The sequence below is a fragment of the Saccopteryx bilineata genome, chromosome 2 (assembly GCF_036850765.1).
Source record: "Saccopteryx bilineata isolate mSacBil1 chromosome 2, mSacBil1_pri_phased_curated, whole genome shotgun sequence".
Taxonomy (NCBI): domain Eukaryota; kingdom Metazoa; phylum Chordata; class Mammalia; order Chiroptera; family Emballonuridae; genus Saccopteryx; species Saccopteryx bilineata.
In genome coordinates, this window is record NC_089491.1 from 68,039,148 (window position 1) to 68,056,602 (window position 17,455).

The following is a 17,455-nucleotide window of genomic DNA, read 5'->3' on the forward strand; positions in this document are numbered from 1 at the left end:
TTTCCAGGGTTTGATTCCTGGCTAGGGCACACAGGAGAAGTACCCATCTGCTTCTCCACTTCTCCCCCTCTTGCCTCTCTCTCTCTCTCCCCCCCCCCTTCCCGTCCTGCAGCCATGGCTCAATTGGAGCAAGTTGGCCCCAGGTGCTGAGAATGACTCCATGGCCTCCACCTGAGGCCCTAAAACATGGCTCCAGCTGCCACAGAGCAAGGGCCCCAGATGGGCAGAGCAATGCCCCCTAGTGGGCTTGCTGGGTGGATTCTGGTCAGGGCACATGAGGGAGTATGTCTCTGCCTCCCCTACTCTGACTAAAAAAATAAAATTTCATAAAAGACAATTCTGCTTTTGTTCTTTATTAATCTTTAATAACCTAGAACCAACATTGTCTGTTGGTTCAAAAACAAAAATAAACAAACATCTTTCATAAGAGTTTTGAAATTTCAATTCAACTCAATTGGCTTATTGAATCTATTAAAGTATTTTGGAAAAAAAGTCTCCAGATAATTGCATTGTACCAATAACTACTTGTTTCCATCCACTTGCAACTTAATTCTTCTGCAGATTTAAGAGAAGTCAGTTTTGAATTCTGAATACTGAAGACAGATCATGTTACCCTGTTCTGGGTCCATTGCCAATAATGGGTTTTCACTTTCTCTAGGGAGGGAAAATACGACACAGGAGACAGAAGTACGTTCGGTTCTTCTTGGATTCACTGTTCATTTATTTGCTTCATTTTCTTTCAATGCCTTCAAGATGTCCTAGCTTTTTAGTCAGCTCTGCACAGAGCTCTAAGCTTAAAAAGCAGCTTTCCCTTGGCTATCCCTTGGGGGGGGGGGGGGATCAAGCTGCTTCTAACTCTAGATTTGAAGATGAGGCTTAAATCTTCTCACAGGCCAGTTAAGAGAGAACTGCTCCATCAGCCTTGTTTGTGTTCACTGCAAAGAGATTTCATTTCATTAAACTCTAGACTTGTCTCTCTCTCAGCAAGGTCGAGAAAATGTTACCTGCGGCACTATTCCTCACCTCCACTAATGCCACCAATGTTTGATTTATGGCAGCTGATCCTTTGTGAACCTCGAAAGGGCTTTGCTGAGGAATGCCTGCTTCCTCTGAAATTAAGGGGTTCAGACAAAAATCTGGATGTGAGTTTGTGAGTGAGAAATGGAAACCTCCATCCATCATTTGGACTGGGACTGGGACTTGTGGGCCAAGGGAGTCTGCTCTTTTAAAAGACCAAGGAAATTCTTTAAAAGTTTGGTCTCTTCTGTGTATAAGTCTTTGCTTGCATATTGTATGGGTGTGTATTAAATCTCAAGCCTGAGGTTGTTTTATTTTTTAATCGCCCTTATTTTTTAGAGTAGTTTTAGGTTCATAGTAAAATTGAGTGAAAGACACTGAGATTTCCCACCTACACATGTGTGTATAGAATATATTTTAATAAAGTGATTCTGAATTCTGGCTTCAGTTATCTTAGATAATTATCTAACCAAAGAAACCATTTGGACACTTGTGGGATATGGCATATGATTCTGGAGACATTGGACTCCAGATTTCAAGGCTATAATATATCCCTGAAGAACATATTCAGGCTTATTAGAACCCAAGTTTTAGTTTTATTAAGGACCATGCCTGGATTTAGCATTTCTGAATTCCAGATAGATACTAATCTTTCAAGGTTTTGAAATGAGAAATCAAAATATTTAGGCATTTTCAGGTATACCTGAAATCATGTTATGCTTACAATATATAGTAGCTAATATTCCTTGTACTATTTACTTGCTATTAAGACTATCTAACAGTTTAAAAAATAAGAAATATAAGAAATATTTTAGTTTCATTTATAAAAGGAATAACCTATAATGAATACTCAAACACTGGAAAACACCAGTAACATAATTAACATGTAGTATCACCACATGTAGTATTTGGATAGCTTAGTGCTTGTATTTCCTAGCAAAGTAAACAATGACTTGTTGATTAAGGACATTTTTCTTCCAAAATTTATTATTTCTCTGAACACTATTCATAGGATTTGTATAGACTATATTCCCCATATAAAATTATTGATATTTCTATGCCCACATAATCACTTTTAGCAGCTAAACAGGAACATATAGACATGCTGACAGCATGGACAGCACCTAAAAGTGAGACCAACAGGTTAGAGCTTGATCATTCTTTCCCTATGTATTCCTCCTCTAATTCCTGGAAATGCCAGTCTTAATTTTTGATTCCATATGTTAGTAAATTTCTGGGAGCCAGTAATGTCTTTCTCTGTTAGTTGTTAAGTTTTAATCTCACAGAAAAATTAGAGTACTTTCTTCCATTGTCCCAATTTCTCAACTGATTTTTTGGGGGATTTGAGATTCAGAAAGGAATACATTTCCTAAGTGATGCTGGGAGCTCCTGCATGGACATATTACCTGGGTTATACCTGCTTTCTCCATTGTGCCTAGAGCAAAGCCCTGGAGAGCCAGTTTTATAATGTGACATATACATTCCTAAGAAATCACTCTTCTTTGCAAAATCATATGAGAAAACACCACAGGGCTTTTGTGGGAAAATAGTGCTAGTGATATAACACTTAAAAACTTCATCAGTTACACAAAGCAGAAAAGATAAGAGGCAAATAAAAATGGTATTACAGTTTTATACGCAAAGAATAAAGACTTATAGAAATACTACAATAAATATGATATTCTTGAATTTGCTTCTGAAATTGGGTGTTGGAAGAGTTGCAGCTTGTGAGTTACTATGACATGGTGAAACAGGATGGAAGGTTGAAATACCAGATGTACACAGGTATAGCTCATAACACACATGGTGAACTGAGGAAGTGAGCAGATGTTTGAGGTGTGTGTGTTTGTTTGTTTGTATATTCTTCTGCTTGGTTTAACTGGGTGCTGTTTTCTGTATTCACCTAGTATTACTTGCTTGCCAACTCACACATAAACAAATGTGAAATTTGTATTGTGCTTAAATTGTCCTTGATTCTATCAATCACACCAGAACAAATTTAAGTGTTCAAAGTAAGTGTTATAGTAGAATTGATCATATATGTAGAGTTAACTGAGGAAGAATGGCTCTTCAGGTTCTTTTTCATTTATTCTCAAGCTACCCTTTGGGTTGGTTAGCAAGAGACACATTCCCTCGGTAGAGATACTCATCCCATGGATGCCTGGCTGGGTTGTGCATGTACTCATGCCATGGCCTTGATTTCTCTTCTCCTTTTCTCCTCCATCTCAAGCATCAGAGATAATCCAGGGACCCAAGAAAAAAGGATTACATGTAGCCAATGAGTTTCCTTCCCTTAGGGTAAAATTTAAGGGGAGCCAAAGTCCTGCTTACTTAAGAATAGCAGTCCTGCCAGCTTCATACAGTAGCTTGAATCACCATTATTGGAAACCACATCATTGTGTCCTTTTATCAAAAGAAATAAGTGATATTGGATTTAGGTACTTCAGTACTGCCTGTGGCATCTTATAAAAGTATTTACTGCACCGTATTTAGCAGTGAGAACAGACTTAAATGATAAATACTCTTTTTTATGTGTCTAAGTCTATTATATATTTTACCCATTGTGAAAAATAATATATAGTCAGCCATGATAAAACATTTTAGAGAAGTAAATAGAAGAAAAAAAATTATATCCATCCCCTTTGATAACAATTCCATGCATTCCTTTCCTGTCTAGGAACAGGAGGTTTGGTGGAAAAAAATAAGAAGAAAATGGAGTTTATCATGTAGCAACATTCCTTGCTGGTTTCTTTCCTCCAACATTGTCTTCATTCATGAATGTTAGAGCTGAATGAAAGAAAGCTTGAGGAAACTTCAAAATGACTATTCTTGATTCCTTGGCTGCTCTTTCTGGTAGAGCTTCATTATCCCTGAAAAATCTAAACTTTTCATCCAGCTCAGCTGGCTTTGAGAACAGTAATGGTTTGGCAAATCGGCTCCTAGATTTATCTTCTTGGCTTTTAAATTTGGCTTGTGTGTTTTACTTGCCTAGTTGTCAAATTTCCCTCTTGGTTTAGGACTTGGCTTCTACTAGCTTCCTTGCATGTGGATTTCGTGTATGTGTAGACTTGGTTTTGCTTTTGGAGCATGCCTTTGACCTGGGTGAGCTAGTCTGCACTATAACCATAGTTATAAGTTACCTGAATGCTTGACTGGGCAAGCCCATCACTTGATCCCATTGTTAAAAAGGAAGATTAGCTCATTGTATGCCATTATCTCAAGGAGAAGGTTTTCCTTAGGTACCACAGAAAAGGACCCTGGGCACCTTAAGATGACATACCCAGCTTTCTTAGGTCAATGCTACAAGGCTACTGGACCCTGGCCAGTTGACTCAGTGATAGAATGTCAGCCCAGTGTGTGGATGTCCTGGGTTTGATTCCTGGTCAGGGCACATAGGAGAAGTGATCATATGCTTCTTCACCCCTCCCTTTCTTGCTTCTCTCTCTCTCTCTCTCTCTCTCTCTTTCCCTCCTGCAGCCATGGCTTAAATGAAGTGAGTTGGCCCCAAGTGCTGAGGATGTCTCCATGCTCCTGCCTTAGGTCCTAAGAAGAGCTTGGTTGCTGAGCAATGGAGCAATGGCCCAATGGGCAGAGCATCACCCCCTAGTGGTCTTGCCAGGTGAATCCTGGTCAAGGTGCATGCAGAAGTCTGTCTCTGCCTCCCCTTCTCTCAGTGAATTAAAAAACAAACAAACAAAAAAAACACTACAAGGATACTGACCTTCAATACTCCCTGAAGACTTCTTCAGCTTCTGGGCTTCCTCTTAGCATCTTGACTGGAAATAGGAGGAAATAGGCCAGAGATTTTGATTATGCTATTTGGTGACTTTGTTACCTTTGCGTCAGGGTATGGACAAGTCCATACCCTAATGTCCAATTGACCAATGTGGACAAGTCCTGCCAGGGGTGAGGATGACAGAGACACAAAGACCTGACTCCAGAGACCAGGTTCAGTGATGCAGATCCGCTTTATTCAGGAAGTAAGCAAGCTTATATAGATGGGTTCAGCCAATAGGTTGTTATGGTAGGGAAAATGGCCACAATAGGTCAGAGGGCTGCCTGGCTGGCGCTGAGTCATTTTTATGCAGCAGGGGAGCTTCCTTCCTGAGTGTGCCCAGGAGGGTTCCAGGAGCTGGAGTATTCTCACAGCATTGTGTCAGCCATAGCCACTAGGTAAATGCTCTGCACTCTACCTACATCTCCCCCTTCTCTTTTAATTAAGGCCAGTTGAACTTGCTTGATGACTACTTGTTGCTGTTGTAGCTTCTGAATGCTACGCATTATACAATGGAACCCTAGTAGAACTAAAACAACTATAAAACCTATTATACTATATGCTAATAGGTTAGCTGGATTAAACAATGAGGCAAGCTTCTGTAATGTTTGACTAGTTAGGAAATAGAACGAGGGTCTTAAACGGGAGATTCCTCCTAGGGTTCGGGATGTCATTTCCCTCCCATTGTGTTACAGAGACCTCCCAGGTGCCATTAAACACAGTTCCATTTTGATTGCAAAAAATGGATGTAGGTCCATGCACGTCCCCTTCCCACAAAGGTCCCAGTGTCCAAACATGGAACAGATGGCTTGCTGTGGGCTATGTACTGCATATGGTTACATTCTGTCTCTCAGCTTCCGATGCCAAACTCCGAGGTTGATGGTCTGCGCATCTGGGCCAGAGGCAATATGGCAGTCTGTCCAGGGAATTTCTTCTCTCGGGAGTATTCTTAGATGTTCATCATACAGGAACAGGCAAAGAGGTGACCCTGGGAAGGCATTGTTAGTGGGGCGGGCCTAGCTGTTGGCAGTTAGGGGGAGGAGGGCTTGTAGGCCAAGTACTGAGCCTTGGTTGGTAGTACCGTTTTCAGCAAAGTCCCCCGTAGTATGATTTCGAAGGAGGACCCACCCCTCTGAGGGGATGATGTTGTTATTCAGAGTAAACTTAAGGAGCATTGGGTCACTGAGGTTACCCCATATAGTGCTGTTCCACTGTTGGGATTCCCGGCCACTATTGTCACAAGGGAGACTAAGGGAGCAGTTACTGGACTATACTGCTGGAAACTGTGGGCTATTAACTTCAACAGGCATAATTATTCCAGGGTGGGAAACAGCCACCCAGATGTGAGGATCTCCTCATGCCTGGGAGTTTGTGGTGATATGGCACAAATGAGGAGGAACCAGAGGGTTTGCAGGTGTTGGAGGCATCATTGGTGGGGTCATCTTGGGACACCTGGAGTGGCTATATGTTCCTTCCTAGGATTCAAATTGGATGCGGGCTATTTTCTGGAGAAACACAAGCATAACCTCTTCCTTGAGTTAGAAGGGGGTGCGGTCCCTGCCACTGAGCTGTGGCTGGGTCCTTCCAGCATACTAACGGCAACGGGGTCGGTTGGCTATGAAGGCCTCCCCAATGTTTTTTTTTTTATTTTTTATTTATTTTTTTATTTTTTTATAATTTTATTTTTTTTAATGGGGTGACATCAATAAATCAGGATACATATATTCAAAGATAACAAGTCCAGGTTATCTTGTCGTTCAATTATGTTGCATACCCACCACCCAAAGTCAGATTGTCCTCCGTCACCCTCTATCTTGTTCTCTCTGTGCCCCTCCCCCTCCCCCTTTCCCTCCCCCATTCCCCCCTCCCCCCCGTAACCACCACACTCTTATCAATGTCTCTTAGTTTCACTATTATGTCCCACCTACGTATGGAATAATACAGTTCCTGGTTTTTTCTGATTTACTTATTTCGCTTCGTATCATGTTATCAAGATCCCACCATTTTGCTGTAAATGTTCCGATGTCATCATTTCTTATGGCTGACTAGTATTCCATAGTGTATATGTGCCACATCTTCTTTATCCAGTCATCTATTGATGGGCTTTTTGGTTGTTTCCATGTCCTGGCCACTGTGAACAATGCTGCAATAAACATGGGGCTGCATGTGTCTTTATGTATCAATGTTTCTGAGTTTTGGGGATATATACCCAGTAGAGGAATTGCTGGGTCATAAGGTAGTTCTATTTTCAGTTTTTTGAGGAACCACCATACTTTCTTCCATAATGGTTGTACTACTTTACATTCCCACCAACAGTGGATGAGGGTTCCTTTTTCTCCACAGCCTCTCCAACATTTGCTATTACCTGACTTGCTAATAACAGCTAATCGAACAGGTGTGAGGTGGTATCTCATTGCCGTTTTGATTTGCATTTCTCTAATAGCTAAAGAAGATGAGCATCTTTTCATATATCTGTTGGCCATTTGTATTTCTTCCTGGGAGAAGTGTCTATTCATATCCTCTTCCCATTTTTTTATTGGATTGTTTGTTTGTTTGTTGTTGAGTTTTATGAGTTCTTTGTATATTTTGGATATTAGGCCCTTATCTGAGCTGTTGTTTGAAAATATCATTTCCCATTTAGTTGGCTTTCTGTTTATTTTGTTATCAGTTTCCCTTGCTGAGCAAAAACTTCTTAGTCTGATGTAGTCCCATTCATTAATTTTTGCCTTCATTTCTCTTGCCATTGGAGTCAAATTCATAAAATGCTCTTTAAAACCCAGGTCCATGAGTTGAGTACCTATGTCTTCTTCTATGTACTTAATTGTTTCAGGTCTTATGTTTAGATCTTTGATCCATTTTGAGTTAATTTTTGTACAGGGGGAGAGACTGTAGTCCAGTTTCATTCTTTTGCATGTGGCTTTCCAGTTTTCCCAGCACCATTTATTGAAGAGGCTTTCTTTTCTCCATTGTGTGTTGTTGGCCCCTTTATCAAAAATTATTTGACTATATATATGTGGTTTTATTTCTGGACTTTCTATTCTGTTCCATTGGTCTGAGTGTCTATTTTTCTGCCAATACCATGCTGTTTTGATTGTCGTGGCCCTATAATAGAGTTTGAAGTCAGGTATTGTTATGCCCCCAGCTTCATTCTTTTTCTTTAGGATTGCTTTGGCTATTCGGGGTTTTTTATAGTTCCATATAAATCTGATGATTTTTTGCTCTATTTCTTTAAAAAATGTCATTGGAAGTTTGATGGGAATTGCATTAAATTTGTATATTGCTTTGGGTAATATAGCCATCTTGATTATATTTATTCTTCCTAGCCAAGAACAAGGTATATTCTTCCATCTCATTATATCTTTTTCAATTTCCCTTAACAATGGTTTATAGTTTTCATTATATAAGTCCTTTACATTCTTTGTTATGTTTATTCCTAAGTATTTTATTTTTTTTGTTGCAATCGTGAAGGGGATTATTCTTTTGAGTTCCTTCTCAGTTGTTTCATTGTTGGCATATAGAAAGGCTATTGACTTCTGTATGTTAATTTTGTATCCTGCGACCTTACTGTATTGGCTTATTGTTTCTAGTAGTCTTTTTGTGGATTCTTTGGGGTTTTCGATGTATAGGATCATATCATCTGCAAAAAGTGATACCTTTACTTCTTCTTTTCCGATATGGATGCCTTTTATTTCTTTGTCTTGTCTGATTGCTCTGGCTAGAACCTCTAGTACCACATTAAATAAGAGTGGAGAGAGTGGACAACCCTGTCTTGTTCCTGATTTAAGGGGGAAAGCCTTCAGTTTAGTGCCATTTAATATGATGTTAGCTGATGGTTTATCATATATGGCCTTTATCATGTTGAGATATTTTCCTTCTATACCCATTTTGTTGAGAGTCTTAAACATAAAATTGTGTTGTATTTTATCGAAAGCCTTTTCTGCGTCTATTGATAAGATCATGTGGTTTTTGTTCTTTGTTTTGTTGATATGGTGTATTACATTAACCGTTATACGTATGTTGAACCATCCTTGAGATTCTGGGATGAATCCCACTTGATCATGATGTATTATTTTTTTAATATGTTGTTGTATTCGATTTGCTAGTATTTTGTTTAGTATTTTAGCATCTGTATTCATTAGAGATATTGGTCTGTAGTTTTCTTTTTTTGTGCCATCCTTGCCTGGTTTTGGTATGAGGGTTATGTTGGCCTCATAAAATGTGTTTGGAAGTATTGCTTCTTCTTCAATTTTTTGGAAGACTTTGAGTAGAATAGGAACCAAGTCTTCTTTGAATGTTTGATAAAATTCGCTGGTATAGCCGTCAGGGCCTGGACTTTTATTTTTGGGGAGGTTTTTAATGGTTTTTTCTATTTCTTCTCTACTGATAGGTCTGTTTAGGCTTTCTGCTTCTTCTTGACTCAGTCTAGGAAGGTTGTATTGTTCTAGGAATTTATCCATTTCTTCTAGGTTGTTGAATTTAGTGGCATAAAGTTTTTCATAGTATTCTACAATAATTCTTTGTATATCTACGGTGTCCGTGGTGATTTCTCCTCTTTCATTTTGGATTTTGTTTATATGAGTTCTTTCTCTTTTTTCCTTGGTAAGTCTTGCCAAGGGTTTGTCAATTTTGTTGATCTTTTCAAAGAACCAGCTCCTTGTTCTATTAATTTTTTCTATAGTTTTTCTGTTCTCTAATTCATTTATTTCTGCTCTGATTTTTATTATCTCCTTTCTTCGGCTGGTTTTGGGTTGTCTTTGTTCTTCTTTTTCTAGTTCCTTAAGGTGAGAAGTTAAGTCGTTCACTTGGGCTCTCTCTTGTTTGTTCATATATGCCTGAAGCGATATGAACTTCCCTCTTGTCACTGCTTTTGCTGCATCCCATAGATTCTGATATGTCGTATTTTCATTTTCATTAGTCTGTATATATCTTTTGATCTCTGCACTTATTTCTTCTTTGACCCATTCATTTTTTAAAAGTATGTTGTTTAGTTTCCACATTTTTGTGGGATTTTTTTCCTCTTTTTTGCAGTTGAATTCTAGTTTCAAGGCTTTATGATCAGAAAATATGCTTGGTACAACTTCAATTTTTCTGAATTTGCTGATGTTGTTTTTGTGGCCCAACATATGGTCAATTCTTGAGAATGATCCATGTACACTGGAGAAAAATGTATACTCAGTCACTTTGGGATGAAATGTCCTGTAGATGTCTATCATATCCAGGTGCTCTAATGTTTTGTTTAAGGCCACTATGTCTTTGTTGATTCTCTGTTTAGATGACCGATCTAGAGCCGTCAGCGGTGTATTGAGGTCTCCAAGTATGATTGTATTTTTGTCAGTTTTTGTTTTAAGATCAATAAGTAGCTGTCTTATATATTTTGGTGCTCCTTGGTTTGGTGCATATATATTAAGAATTGTTATGTCTTCTTGATTCAGTGTCCCCTTAGCCATTATGAAATGGCCATTTTTGTCTCTGAGTACTTTTCCTGTCTTGTAGTCAGCATTGTCTGATATGAGTATTGCTACACCTGCTTTTTTTTGGATGTTATTTGCTTGGAGTATTGTTTTCCAGTCTTTCACTTTGAATTTGTTTTTATCCTTGTTACTTAGATGAGTTTCCTGTAGGCAGCATACAGTTGGATTTTCTTTTTTAATCCATTCTGCTACTCTGTGCCTTTTTATTGGTGAGTTTAATCCGTTTACATTTAGTGTAATTATTGATACTTGTGAGTTCCCTATTGCCATTTTATATCTTGCTTTCTGTTAGTTTTGTGTCTTGTTTGATCCTTCTCTTTTGTTTTTCTATCTTTTGTTTTTATTTGGTTGTATTCCATACATCTTTCCTCTGTTGCTATCTTTTTTATCTCATGTGCTTCTCTGGTGGTTTTTTCAGTGGTGGTTACCTTTGAGTAATGAAAAGGGTCCCTACCCTGTTCATTGTAGCGAACTATTTTGTGAGTACTTTTGCACTCCATCGTCCTTTGCTACTGTTAATCTTCATCTTCTCCCCCTCTTTCTTTTTGTTGTTGTCACAGTTTAAATTTGGTTTTATTGTGTTCTTCTTGGAGCTTTTACTTGTGGCTCTGTTTTTTTTTTGTTCTTTGTATCTGATTGGAGAACCCCCTTTAGTAATTCCTGGAGTGGGGGTTTTCTGATGATAAATTCCCTCATCTTTTCTGTATCTGTGAATGTTTTTATTTCTCCTTCGTATTTGAAGGATAGCTTTGATGGGTATAGTATTTGTGGCTGAAAGTTCCTCTCTTTCAGGACTTTAAATATTGGGGTCCACTCTCTTCTAGCTTGTAGAGTTTCTGCTGAGAAATCTGATGATAATCTAATGGGCCTTCCTTTATATGTTGTATTCTTCTTTTCCCTGGCTGCCTTGAGAATTTTTTCTTTGCTGTTTGTTTGTGTCAATTTCATTATGATATGCCTTGGAGTAGGTTTGTTGGGGTTAAGAAAACTCGGAGTTCTGTTTGCTTCTTGAACTTGAGGCTTTAGTTCTTTCCACAGGCTTGGGAAGTTCTCATCTATTATTTGTTTGAGTATGTTCTCCATTCCATTTTCTCTCTCTTCTCCCTCTGATATACCTATTATTCTTATGTTATTCTTTTTGATGGAGTCAGATAATTCTTGTAGGGCTATCTCATTTTTTTTAATTTTTGAGTCTCTTTCTTCTTCTCTCTGTTGTGCCTCAAGTTGCTTGTCTTCTATTTCACTAATCCTCTCTTCTATCTGACCTGTTCTATTAGCTAAGCTTGTTATTTCGTTTTTCAGCTCGTGAATTGAGTTTTTCATCTCTGTTTGATTTGTTTTTATAGTTTCAATTTCCTTGGACATATATTCTTTGTGTTCATTGAGTTGTTTTCTGAGCTCCCTAAATTGCCTTTCTGTGTTTTCTTGTATATCTCGGAGGATTTTTAGGATTTTTATCTTGAATTCTCTGTCATTTAGCTCCAAGGTTTCTAATATATTAAATTTTTTCTCCATAGATTTTTCCTCATCTAGCTGTGTTACCTCTCTTTCTTTTGTATCCATGATATTCGATTTTCTCTTCCTTAATGGCATCTGAGGGTGGTTTTGTTGATAGTATTAATGAGATTTAATAAAGAATAAAAAGTTAAAAAAAATAACAATAAAAAAATAAAAAATCGAAAAGAGTTTTTTTTTTTAAAAAAAAAAAATTAATAATGAAATAAAGAAAAATAAAATAAAAATTAAAGAAAAGGAAATTATTCCCCCCCTCCTTTTTTCCTCTCCTCTCCTCTCCCCTCTTTTTTGAGAAAATCTTGTGGTGGACTGTGAATTATAACAAACAATGCCTGTGATGGAGGGCCTGAATTGGGGAAAAGTAATAAAGGGGAAAAAAAAAAAAAAAAAAAAAAAAAAAGGAAAGAAAAAAGAAAAACAAGAGCGTATGGACCCACAAAAAGCAAATAAGGAAAAAATTTGGGTCAAGAATGAAATGATTTGCTTTTAGGTGTTGGTTGTCTAAGAGTTATGATGAGAGGAATAAGAGGAAAATGGAAAAATGGGGGGGACAAATTAAAAAATTACTATTGTATTTAGTGGAACAAGAACTAGATAATATGGAGAGCCAGGGATGAGAGCACTGCTAGTGAGTTAAAAAGGTGAAGTAAAAACCCCCCAAAATGCCACAAACATAGGTTTGAGTCCCAGATAAGATAATTTGTTTGTTATTGAGGTTTGAATGAGAGGAGATGTAAAGGAGAAAGGAAGAAACTAATATAGAGGGAGAAAAGAAAGAGAGAGAAAAAAAGAGGTAACCACTAAAAGAAGAAAAAAGAAAGGAGAGAGAGAGAGAGTTAAGGGTTTTGGAGTGCAACCCTCATAGAGAGAAAGGAAGAGAAGAGAAAAGATAATGGGAGATATAACACTTATGGGTAGTGTAGTTCAAGGAGAGGAGAGAGTAAGACCAGTAGAGAGTTAATCGGCCAAATTGGAGGAGGAAAAAAAAGTATCAAGAATGAAGATAAGAGAAACAAACGAACAAATATAATAAAATGGGATAGGTTATAAAGTCTGCAGATTATTCTTGATTTTGAGAGGTTATCTTCTTGCTTTTTCTTTTCTCTCCCTCTTCCTGGTCGGTGACTCTGTACCCCGGGTTCTGCCCCTTTGGCACGCTCAGGTAGAGGTTTGCAGTTGATAAATCTCTATGGCAATGTCATGTATTGTGCTTTAGTCTTGTTGGCAGTCAAAGCTCAATAGCATTTATAGGCTCCGACAGTGAGAGAGTCCGTGTTCCTGGAGCCTTTCTCCTAGTCTTTCCTTCCTTAATTAGTAGCCTGATAATCCAGCTATGGGGTTGCTGCTGCCTCTGCCTGGATAGTAAGAGGCTGAAAGAGCTGGCAACTCCCCACTCTATTTCCACTCAGCACAGGGCTCTGGGTAAGGCTCAGTAAGTCAGAGCTGCTAGCATTACCAGGCGGGCTTTCTGCCCACTCAAAGACCTCTGGCTCTGCCACTCTGTCCGGTAACACAAGCGGGCGCCCACTTCCGGGGCGCTTGGAGGAAACTCTCACTCACTGTCTGCGACCAGGATATCCGGCCAGCAGTCTCACGCTCTGAGTGAAACCCCCAACCACAGGGAAAATTTGTAGCGTTGGAATTGAGTCTCACTCCGTCCCCGTGCGCGGCTTTTGCAAGGCGCTGGGGTGGCTCGAGATTCCGCTTTGGCCCACACAAAGGCCCCTGACTCTGCCCCTCTGTGCGATAACACGGGCGCGCACTGCCAAGGCACTCGGAGGAATCGCTCACTCCTTATATGCGCGTGCAAACCAGGATATGAGGCCGCGGTTCCCGCTGAGTGAAACACCCTCCAGCACGGAAAATCTCCACCGTTGGAATTGAGTCTCGCTCCGTCCCCGTGCGCGGCCCTTGCAAGGCGCTGGGGCGGCTTGAGATTCCACTTTGGCCCACACAAAGGCCCCTGTCTCTGCCCCTCTGTGCGATAACACGGGCGCGCACTGCCGAGGCACTCGGAGGAATCGCTCACTCCTTATCTGCGTGCGCAAACCAGGATATGAGGCCGGCTGCGGTTCCCTCTGAGTGAAACACCCTCCAGCATGGAAAATCTCCACCGTTGGAATTAGTTCTCACTCCCTCCCGTGCGTGGCTTTCCCAGGAAGAAATTCTCGCCCACTAACTGCGCACCGACCAGGAGACCGGGTAAAATGGCCGCTCTGCTTTTCTTTCTTTGTTTGGGTTTGGCGCAAGTGTTAGCTTGTATTGCCCGGGTTGCCACAGGATCAGATTTTCCTCGGCTTAGATCTCTGTGCCACAGCCTGTTTCGGCCGTTTGTGCTGCGGCGGCCTGGATCTATTCACCCCCTTTGCCCGCCTCAGTTTCTATATTCACAGTTACCAGAGAAAGCCGCCCTGTTTAGGTTAGTGAAGAAGGCGGAGCATTTCTTACTCCCTATTTCCTTCGGGGTTTGGTTATATATTTAGCCAATTTTTCACTCAATCATACCTTTGGGTGTATTGCGAAGCATCTGGAAGCTCCAAGTATAGGTTTTTCTGTTTCTGGTTGAAGATCTTGTTGAGTTTTGGGGGAGATTTATCGGTATCGCTTCCTACCCCGCCATTACTCTCCCCAATGTTTATAAGCAGGAGTTACTCCTTCAGAATCAAAAGTTAAATAATTGTGAGTGAATACAGCACTGAGGAGCACTTCTCCAGGTGAGACCCGGGGCATATCCCCCCTTTCTTTTTGAATTTGCAGCTTAATGTCTCTGTGTCATCATCTACAACGGCTTCTCCTTGGGGATTATAAGGAATGCCAAGGCACTGTGTGATTTGCCATTCAGAACAAAAGGCTTTAAATTGGCTGCTGATATAAGAGGGCCTATTGTCAGTTTTAATTTCCCAAGGTACACCAAGGCAGAGCATGGCCTGTCGAAGGACACGAATTGCATGTGTAGTTTTTTCTCCTGCTAGGGCCATGCCAAGATGGTTCCAGAGAAGGTGTCTTCTGCTACGTGTACGTAGTGGAGTTTGCCAATTTGGGGGACATGAGTGACATCTATTTGCCACATAGCATTAGGCTGTAAGCCTCGAGGGTTGACACCCTGTGGTTGTAGGGGGCCTAAGGGCAGTAAGGGCCTGCACTGTTTACATATGTGCACAAGGTGTTTGCAGGTTGCGTGAGTGAGATGGGAAAAGAGAGATTTGAAAGAATGAGCAGACATATGAAACCAGCATGAAGTTGTCTGGCTTGCTCAATAGGGGAGACTGTTAAAACTAGACAATCAACTTGTGTGTTGCCTGCTGCTAGGGGGCCAGGCAAGCCAGAATGGGAACAAAGATGTTGGATATACCAAGGGTGTTGACGCTCCTCTGAGAGTTCTTTAAGCTGGCTGAGAGCCCTATCTAGTAATGTCTGCTTGGGCCGGAGGTGGAATGGGCAAGGCCTTTGACTGTTTGCACAGCATAAGCACTATCCGAGAAGATATTGAGAGGAGCCTGTTGCCAGAGGTGCAGGGCATAATGGATGAAAAGGCCAATGGCATTCAGGGTGGGGCTGTTTTTCATCCTTGTGGCAGGACTGTCCATTGATACCGCTGTGCTAGAAGGGCATGGTTGGTGGAGGGCACCATAAAAGCAGAATATGGCTTGTCTTCCGGATGGACACGGGCCGCCGGTGGCACTGTAGAGGGACAAGCCTGGCTGCAAAGTACCCACCTTTGCCATATGCTCACTAATTGCCCCCAAATCGTGGAGGAGCCTCTACCCTCCGGATACCCTGCTCTGCATCACAAAAACAGGCGAACTATGAGGACTGGTGGAGGGCCCAACATGTTCAGTTTCCAGCTATTGCTGTACTAGCCTGTGCAACCCTCCCAAACTAGGAGCTGTCGATGGCCACTGCTCAGCCCACATTGGTTGGTCGGCATCCCACACAAGCCCAACTGGCTCTGGGGGCTAAGTCGGGCAGTGGCTTTTAGGATTGGGGGGACTGGGTAGTAGCTGGGCAGGGCAGGGCATGGAGCCCCAGCAGGGATTGTGGAAGCGGACTTCTTGGGGAGGTGGAGCCCACAGCGCAGCCACCAACCTGGTGGCGTCTCTGCACGCTCAGCCGGGAGCCCACCAAACCCAGCGGCCCAACTACCCTCCTCCTCCGAAGAGGGAGGCGAACAGGGGACAGGGGCCTCTCCCGAAAGAGAAGCAGCCCACAGGGCCCCAGGAAGCAGTGGAGGGTCCCCAGCAGGAGCACCGTCCAGACAGGCATGCACCGCCAACAGGGCAGGAGTGTGGCCGAGAGGGAAGGCCCGCCCCCCATGCATCCCGGCTGAATGAACGCCTCGGGCCCAAGCGTCTGGGTCCCAGAGAGGTTCATCCCCAAGCCACCGACCAAAACCAGAGAGGATTTCCCAGTAAGTACAAAGATTCTTTTTATTAACTTTCTTTTCACTAACTTTAACTCGCCTACTCTGCAATCGGGCATGCAGGGCTCGCGCCTGCAGGGCTCAGGAGTGAGGGAGAAGGTTTCCCATTGCAGAGGGTCACTAACCCGTCCCTTAGATGCCGCTTAGGTCCCTGTTCGAGGCGCCAGTTGTGGATAAGTCCTGCAGGGGGTGAGGACGACAGAGAGGCAAAGACCCTACTCCAGAGACCAGGTTCAGTGACACAGATCTGCTTTATTCGTGAAATAAGCAAGTTTATATAGATGGGTTCAGCCAATAGGATGTTATGGTAGGGCAAAATGGCCACAGAAGGTCAGAGGGTGCCCAGGAGGGTTCCGGGAGCTGGAGTATTCTCACAGCATTGCGTCAGCCACAGCCACTAGGTAAATGCTCTGCGCTCTACCTACAGACCAAACCACTCTGATTCCTGTGTCTAAATCTTACCAGGACCAGGTCCTTCTGGGAGACCTGAGTCACAGAACACCTCTAAATGGGATGGCCCCAGTCAGCTGGGAGTTCTGCTTATTCTTCTGTTACCTCAGCAGCCTCCTAGTCCTTAGGTGATGGCTCCCACTTTCTTTCAACGATTATGCCTTGTCTATTTGACACATTTAGACTGGCAGCTTTAAGACTCAGGAAATTATTCAAAGCTCAAGTAGACTGGACTATAACCATTCTAGCTCTCTTCTCAATACTCAAATAAAAGGGAATGGTATCAAGGACAGCATGTAATCTGGGGTTGGTGGAAACATTGTAGGCTCCTTTGGTGAGTAAACCACAACAAAAAGAGTCATACTGATGACAGTGAAATCTTGCATTTGTAAAGGGCTTTACAGCTTATAAAATATATTCACTTTCATGATTGTATTTTGTAACTACCAAAACTCTGAGGAGTGAGTAGAAGGGATAGAGGTTGGGTGACTTGCCAGGAGATGCACAGTTAGAGGAAAGGGATCCAGGTTTCTGAGTCAGGTCTTCTAATTCCTTGTCCAGGCTTCATTCTATCACTGCATATCACAGTAGAGCATTCAATTATGCCTTAATATCAGATCAGAGTTATAAAATGAGGGTGAAGGCAATTCTTTCTTCCTTTTTTTTTTTTTTAACTGAGAGGAGGGGAGTAGAGAGACAGACTCTGCATGTGCCCTGACTAGTATTCATCCAGTACCCCCCCTACTGCTCCTGTCTGGGCTGATGCTCAAATCAACAGAGCTATCCTCAGCTCCTTAGGCCAACTCT